Below are 8,525 nucleotides of genomic sequence, written 5' to 3' on the forward strand. Positions count from 1 at the left end.
ATGCCTGTACTGCAGCCACTCACTGACAAACCTTAAGGTTGTGAGTTCAGTATCATCCAGGGGCTCAGGCTTGACTCAGGCTTGCATCCTTCCAAGGTCACTAAAATGAGTACCCAGCTTGTTGGGGATAATTATCTTATACGGCCCCATTCCCACTGGGCAAAAATGTGGCTTATTTTGCTGCGATTCTGACTTGAATCTGACTCATCGTTCCCATTAAAAACGGGTGCAAACAGACCCGGTTTTTTTTTATCCCTGTTTTTGTTCCCATTGGTATTATCCCTGTGGTAATTTGAAGCGGGTTATTTTGCTCCCCATTCCCATTGCCCTTCCAGAACCTATTTTTTAAAAGAGGTCAATCAAACACTTAAGCACTTTACGTCACAGCCAATCAGTCGCTTGGACGCTTTTCCCCTCCGGGAAAGGAAGAATAGTCCATTTGGGAAAGAGAGAAGGAGCCTCTATTCGCCCTAAACCCCTTTGTGTCCAGGCTCTTCTGTGTCTCCCCAGACTCCCTCGGGAAGAGAGAAGAGGAGACTCTATTCACCCTAACCCCCTTTGCATCCAAGCTTTTCTGTGTCTCCCCAGACTCCCTATGGGAAAGAGAGAAGAAGCCTCTATTTGCCCCAAATTCCTTTGCATCCAGGCTCTTCTGTGTGTCTCCCCAGACTCCCTCTGGGAAAGAGAGAAGAGGAGCCTCTATTTGCCCCAAATCCCTTTGCCTTCCCCACTGCTCCCTGGGCTGTCTGGGGGGTGATCAAGCAGGCATGTAATGCAAAGCCCATCCTGCTGCTCAGGCGCTCAGGTGCTCAGGCAGAGGCAAAAAAAGAAAGAAAAGGAAAAAATAATAGTTTAAAATGGTGTTCAATGGCTCTCCTCACACGGTCTATGAATGTGGAGCAGGGGGGAGGTTGCAGGGGTCATAATGTGTTCACTGCGTTTGGAGGTCAATGTAGCACGATCGCCTTACGCTGCTTCCCAATCCACCGGGGGAAAGGCTATGCGAACGGAAGAAAATGGCGCCAGTGATGCAGAAAGAGAACAAGCAGGTAACACCCCAAGGCCAACCCCTTGAGCACTGCTCCTCCCATCCCCAAGTTCCCGAATCATATGCCATGAATCAGACTCGGGAGACACAGGAAAACTTGCTGAAAAGCCGCTGTTTATTTAAACCGGTTTATCAACCACTGATTTGGGTTTTTCAGGATAAATTGATTCAGATTCGAATTCCAATGGGAATGATATTGGAGCAATGTGGATCGAATGTGCGTTCAAATGGAAACGATGCACCCATGATTCACCCATGATTCACATCCTGATTCACGTTATAAGCCAGTGGGAACATGGCCTACATTGCAAACCACTTAGGGAGTGCTTAAGTTCACTGATAAGCAGTATAGAAATGTATTTGCAACTGCTATACGGACTGTGGTAAATAGAAAAGCAAGCCAATATGGAGTAGCAATTTGAGCTATGAGCTTTGACTCTGGAGACCAGGGTTTGAATCCATACTTAAAAATGGTAACCCACTGCATGATCTTAAGCAAGTCACATTTTCTGAGCCTCAGAGGAAGGCAAAGGGAAACCACTCCAAACAAATCTTGCCAAAAAACCCCTCTGTGGGGTGGTACAGATTGGCATTTAAATGCCGCCCCTTTTTGCTGTGCAGCATTACTGCAGCAACCAAACGGGGCAGTAATGCTCAAGCAAAAAAGGAGCCACCTAAAGCAGCTCCTTTTTTTGCGGCGTCGTAGACACTGCGTTGCTCAGATGCCCACACATCATCCCTACGCCCCCCGTGTGGGTGGTGCTTGGTGAATAGTTGTGCCACTGGCATGTAGAGACTCAGAACACTGCTGGTGTGCGGTCGAGCCCTACTATCGCCGCCAGGACATAATGTCCTGGAGGTGTGTATCAGGCCTGTGATAGTTTCAGCTTAGGGTAGTGATGTCTAAACTCTAGTCCTCCAGGTGTTTTGGACTTCATCTCCCAGAAGCCTCATCCACCTTGGCCAATGATCTGGGATGCTGGGAGCTGAAGTCCAAAACACGTGGAGGACCAGAGTTTGGACATCACTGCCTTAAGATCAAAGTACTTTGAAAACAACAAGATAACAGCAATCAATGAGCAAACAAGAAAAAAACACCAGGGCTTTCCATACAAGATCAATTGCAGTTGTCTCTGTCAGTGCTTCTAAAACAGGACATAATGGTAGATGTAGAGGTCAGAAATACAACATTACAAGTAGTGTAAGTCTAAATCCAGTCGTTAGTCCCAACTATAATAGACTCATCAAATTGACACTAGCTAAATCATCACTTATGGTAATTCCATTAAATTAGGTCTACTCTAATTAGATCTCATCAAAAAGGAGACATAAAAGACTGCAGCAATTATAGGACCATAGCATTAATTTCCCATGCAAGCAAAATTATGCTCAAAATTCCACAGCATGGACTCCAATCATAAATTAAGAGAGTAATCCCAGAGGTCCAAGTGGGGTTCAAGAAAGGAAGAGGCATGCCCAAATAGGGACCATATTACAAACATATGATGGACAATAGAGCAAGCCAAAGAATTACCGGGGGGGGGGATCCACATGTGCTTTGTACACTATAGCAAGGGTATTGACTGCATAGACCATGAAAAGCTATGGTATGCTCTTAAAGAAATGACAGTGCCACTACATGTGATGAGGAAGCTGTGCTTAGAACAAGCGGTTACTGTAAGAACAACACACAGAATGGCAAGGCAAGGCTGCATTTCATCATCCTAGCTGTTCAGCTTGTATGCAGAAATTATCATAAGAATAGCAGGTTTAGAGTCAAAAGAAGAGTGAAGATAGTAGGAAGGAACATCAACAAATATGATACAAAGCGAACACCATACTACTAGGGGAAAACATCACAGACTTGGAGCAGTCACTAAAGAAAATAAAAGAAGAAAGTGCAAAGGCAGTCCTAATGTTAAACATAAAGAAAGCAAAAATCATGACTATGGAGGATTTACATAAATTCAGCCTAGATAAAAGCAAATTGAAATAAAGATTTCCTTCGATCAAACATCAATCAGAACAGAGACTGCAGTCAAGAAATTAGAAGAAGTAAGGAAAGGGAAGGGCAGTTATGAAAGAACAACAAAATCTTAAAGTGTAAAGATATACAGCCTAACACTAAAGTTAAAATTATGCAAACCATTGTATTCCCAATTACTATATATGGATGTGAGAGCTGGACAATGAAGAAAGCAGATAGGAAGAAAGTTAATTCATTTGAGATGTGGTGCTGCAGAAGAGTGCTGATAGTGGACAAAAAGACATATTGTACATTGAATCCTAAAACAGGTCAAGTCAGAACTCTCCCTGGAAGACTCAAAGGCAGCTAACTTAAAGACAACTAACAACTCTAACTGGAACTAAGAAATGAATTTAATCAATTTCTAGATGTATGAGGAAGGCATAAAAGTATTGCAACAAATAGGAAAACACAATGTTTTCTAGCTGCTTTTAATCTTACTTTTATTGGGCATTTCAGATAAATTTTGACTTTTTTCCCCAAATTTTATGTCATTTTCATAAATCCGTGTTTTTGCAACCCACCTACCAAAACATCAAAAAGTGATTAGCAAAGTAACCAATAATGCAATAATTCATATTTTTAAAAATGCTTACTTTTTAAACACAGTAATGAGTAGTGTAAAAGTAACTTTCAAACCTCTATGTAAGTGCAACTATGTTACCTACTCTACATCATACTTCATAAAATCAGGCTGCTCAATTACTATTCAAAGCCCACTTTATTCACCCATCCTCCTGTATTCATACTGAAATCTGTGGGACTACATCAGGACTACTACTAGTAAGTAATAAGTGGACTGCAGCCTTCATTTCCTTCAAAGTCTTGTCTATGCATTTGTTATCCATTGTCCTTTCTCAGCTGTCCTTTAGTCTCTGATTGCAGGCTGTTTTCATTTAAACTGATTATGAATATAAAATGCAATCAGAAAACCATGTAGTCATGGCATTGCAAACTAGCGAACTATATGGACATTAAAGTCATGCCTGAACTTCAGTAAGAACATAAGAAGGCTTGATAAGGCTCGAGATAAAATCAGTGCAGGAACAGGAAAGTTGCAAACCTATCCATCACAAAAGATGAAGCAATTCCAAGGTCCTATACATAACCAGTTCTAGTTTTAGAAAATACCCACATTTTAAGCTTTTACACATTCCATATACTAAAATACTCATTGCCATTTTATTCAATGTATTTATACAAAGCAACACATAGTTATCATGTGTTTATAGATATTGGTGGAGAGAAACCGATATCAAGGACTTGAGCATTTTTCATCTACTGTGCCCCACCTTGGAGCCTAAGAAATCTTCTGCCAGGAAACATTGTTGGAGAGTGTCTGGCACAGAGAAATTTAACATCAACCTCCCAATACAAAATCTAGTATTAATGTTTAGGTATATAGAGCAGTATCTTGGCCCAAAAGTTGGGATAGTAAATGTGATTCTGTAAATTAGGGGTGTGAACTGACAACAAGCTTTGTTGAGATCATCATTTACTCAGGATGATTTGGAAGTGGTGTCCAAACCTGAATATCAATTTGGAAATCCAAATCATTCTCTCTCCTACTGATTATCACCAGAAACTGTCAAATATCTAGGACTCCTCCTCTCCAGTTTATTAGTATGTGATCACATTTGCAGATATAATAGTATCAGATCCATCTTCTGAGAGCATAAAGCAGGGATGGACCACATTTTGGCTTCATGCATCCCCTCTTTTCAGCCTCTGATCTCTTGCTGAATAAGATTTTCCCACTACCAAACCTGTTACTGGAAGATCAAATACTAACGGATCCCCCACGTAAGGGAAGGGCCAACTGTAGTTTATAATCTCTTCCACAGTCAGTGCCTGGTCTAGTTTTGGTTGCAAGAACAGAGTTTCTCCATATTCTGCTCCCAATTATATGAATTTTGTAGTGACTATCTGGTGATGTCCATGTGTATAGTCTGTTCTCTGGCTGTGTGAAATTTTGTATGGATAGATTGTTGGCCTCAAAAAATTCTATCAGTCCTCCTTCATTTCTTGTACTAAGTCTGAATTGTACTGTTTTTTAGTCTTCTCTGCCAACTTTAGCATTCCATCCACCCATTTGCAATCCTGTGCTGGTGTGTTTTTAATTTGTATTGTCAGTTTCTTCTTACTCTGCCTCTGTGGTTGGTGCATATACTTGGATTATGGTGATAATTATAAGTTTATAGGTTAAAGCCTTATTGAAATGATTCAGTCTCAGTTTACATTGTATCCTTTGACTGTTTTCGCTGCATCTCTCCTTAGTATGAAAACCAACCCATTTCTTTGTGACTTTTCATTTCCTGTGTAGAAGACGGTGTAATTGTCTGAGTCAATGTTTATGTGTTCTATTTCATTTTTTACTATGGCCTTTATCACACTGAGAGTTTTGCAGCTCTGATCCGAAGCCACTGTGGCTCCAGCCATGCAAAGTCACATAAAAACGTGATGTATTACCTCATGTGATTGTTTTCTATGGGGGGGGGGGGTCGTTCCGAGGCAGATCCACAGTCAATCCTGATTTTTGTGAATTCAGTAACAAGCGAATTCACAAAAATTGTTTCCAAACTCACTTCGATTTCAATCCAAATTGGTCTGGTGTGGAATGCAACTTTGCTTCCGTCCCGGTATACACCCCCAAGCCTCCAAGGTCCCATATTTCCCATTATGCTGCACTGTAATTTTGCTCCATTTTCTTCTGGTACTCCTTCAAGAATGGAGGATGCATAATATTTCTTTAATAATAATAATAATAATAATAATGGAGAACAAGGCACTGCAAAATAATAATAATAATAATAAGAAGAAGAAGAAGAAGAAGAAGAAGAAGAAGAAGAAGTTATTAGTTTGCTGAGGCACCAGAGCTCCTTGGCAGAGAAGGCTCAATGTCTCACGACACTACAGTTCCCAGAATTCCATAGCACTGAGCCAGGACAGTTAAAGTGGAGTCAAACCAGATTATCTCCCCAGTGCAGATGCAATCTAAGAGAAGGCAACTGTTACAAAGGGAAGGTGATTGGATTGGATTCAGGGAGGTGGTACTTTAGGGAGCATGGAGAATAAGGGAAACCGGATCATTTCTGCACTCCTCCAAAATGAGTCTCCTTCAGAGCCAAAGGATTTACTTCCAAGTAAACCTACAGCTTCTACACTGATTATTTTGCAGTGAAATAAATTATTAATATTATTATTATTAAGGAACTATTGTTATTATTAATAATAAGTTATTTCACTGCAAAACAACATCATCAACAACAACAACAATAATTTTGCCAGTTATATATGTTAATATATAGAGTGTATGAAAATGTTCAGATGTAACATTTTGGTTATTCACTTTGCAGAAGCCTGGAATTGGCTGCAGCTGGGACTCAAACCAGCAGGTGATGTCCAAATTCACAGTGTGTTCCAGAGAGCACCTAGCAAGATGTAAACATACTGTGTCATCTTTGCAAGGGGGAAGATATTCCAAGATGCACAGGAAATTGTACAGGAAGGGGTTGAGCTAGATTGCCACATGGCAAATGTGTATATAAGCTCAGATGTCCGTTTGTACATTTTGGGTGTTTATAGTTGGTGGATGGTGTTGGTGATTGTTCTCGCGTGTGTCTTTGGCAACAAATAAACAAAGTGCCTCTACGGAGATAAGCCAGGTGTCACTGTGCCTTTCTTCTAGCAGCTGTTTTCCTGGCATGCTCCGGCAGCAAACAGTTGTTTATCTTCAACACAAGGCTTCCAAGTTTACTCTGTGCGCTCACATTTGCATCAACAATATATTTGGGTGAAGCAGAGGGCATGTAGGGATAGGTGACATTCCCTATCATTCATGTGAGGCTAGCATGCACATGAAACTAGAACCAAGAAGTGGCCCCCTTCTTCACCTCGGAAGTGCAAAGGTTCACGATGCGTTCAGAGCCTCACTGAGCATGCGCAAGGGTGCCAATTTGCATTGGTGAATCTGCATGGTATGTACTGGTGTGGTAATTTAATGTGGACTCGCTCCACTTTGACTCAGGAATTACCACAATTTCGTTTTTCATGTGTGATAATTCATCACGTGAATTACCTTGGATTGGAATTGATTCTGCTTCCCCTTCACTTCAGATTGGCTCTGGATTGGCGTTCCAGTTTCACATGTGATAAGGCCCTATGTCTAGCTTTCTCCTGGTCATGCTTTTCACATTCCACATTCCTATAATTTCCCTCTTGAACTGTGGTGCTCAAAGATGAACACAGTATTCCAGGAGAGGCCTAACCAAAGCGGATCAGAGTGTAACTATTACTCCCCTCAGTCTAGACCAGGGGTAGGCAACCTTTTTGACCCGGGAACCGGGTTGCTGTCCCTCAGACAACTGGGGGGCCGAAGCCAAAAAATAAATAATTACATAATTTTTAAAAATTATATAAATAAATAAACCGGGACAAATGTAGGACAAAATTTTCAAATGGAGGACACTTTTATAAAATGGAGGACATGCTGAAAAATTTGCTGATTTTTTTAAAAATGTTATTACAAATGCATGTTTTTGAGGCTTCTATAGACAATTGCCCCCCCTGCCCGCCGCTTGCCCGCCTCCTCCTGATAGGCCAAAGGCCCCGGCAGCAATCGGCGGCAGGACCAAGCTGGGGCCGGTCCCAAGGCCTCACCAGGCCGGATCCGGCACGCGGGCCATAGGTTGCCTACCCCTGGTCTAGACAATACACTCCTATTGATGTAGTCCAGTATCATATTGGCTTTTATAGCTGCTGTATCACACTGGTGACTCATGTTCAGCTTGTAGTCTACTAAGATTCCCAGATCACTCTTGCATTTTCCCTCTTTGATGCATCACACTGCTGATTCATGTTCAATTTATGATCCACAATGATTCCAAGATCTTTTTCACATGTAGTACTGCTGAGCCAAGTATCCCCCACCCTATTCTTGCACATTTGGTTTTTGTGGCCTAAATGTAGACTTTCGCATTTGTATCTGTTGAGTTTCATTTTATTAATTTCAGCCCAGTTTTCTGGCTTATCAAGTTGGTTTTCAATTCTGTCCCTATGTTCCAGTTTTTTATATTATCAGCAAATTTTATAAGGACTCCCTCCAGCACATCATAATTCTAAATCATTGATAAATATATTAAAGTGTGTTGGTTATGTCATCTTTTCAGTTAGGGTTATATGTGTTTATCAAGGTACAAAGAAGAAGAAAGACGGTGTGTCAAAATTGTGCTGTGATAAAAGTCCAGAATATCTGGTTTTGCAGGAGTAGCCACACTCTCCAATTTTAGAACAATGTTGTTTGCTTTCACAGATTTTTCTCCACACATATTTACTGAAGCTCAGGGTGTTCACTTTCATGAATATCTTGAGCCTAAATAAAGAGTTCCCGTTTTTACTATACTCCCAGGGTATATGCAATCATTTTAAGGGGAGAGAGTTATCCAATACATA

General features: G+C 41.0%; 1 protein-coding gene across 1 annotated transcript in view; it reads right to left on the reverse strand.

Annotated features, from left to right (window-relative positions):
• ATRNL1 (attractin like 1) overlaps window positions 1–8,525 on the reverse strand; it is a 693,411-nt gene that overhangs the window by 336,102 nt on the left and 348,784 nt on the right. The window lies entirely within an intron of this gene.

The sequence above is a fragment of the Sceloporus undulatus genome, chromosome 3, assembly GCF_019175285.1.
Source record: "Sceloporus undulatus isolate JIND9_A2432 ecotype Alabama chromosome 3, SceUnd_v1.1, whole genome shotgun sequence".
Taxonomy (NCBI): Eukaryota; Metazoa; Chordata; class Lepidosauria; order Squamata; family Phrynosomatidae; genus Sceloporus; species Sceloporus undulatus.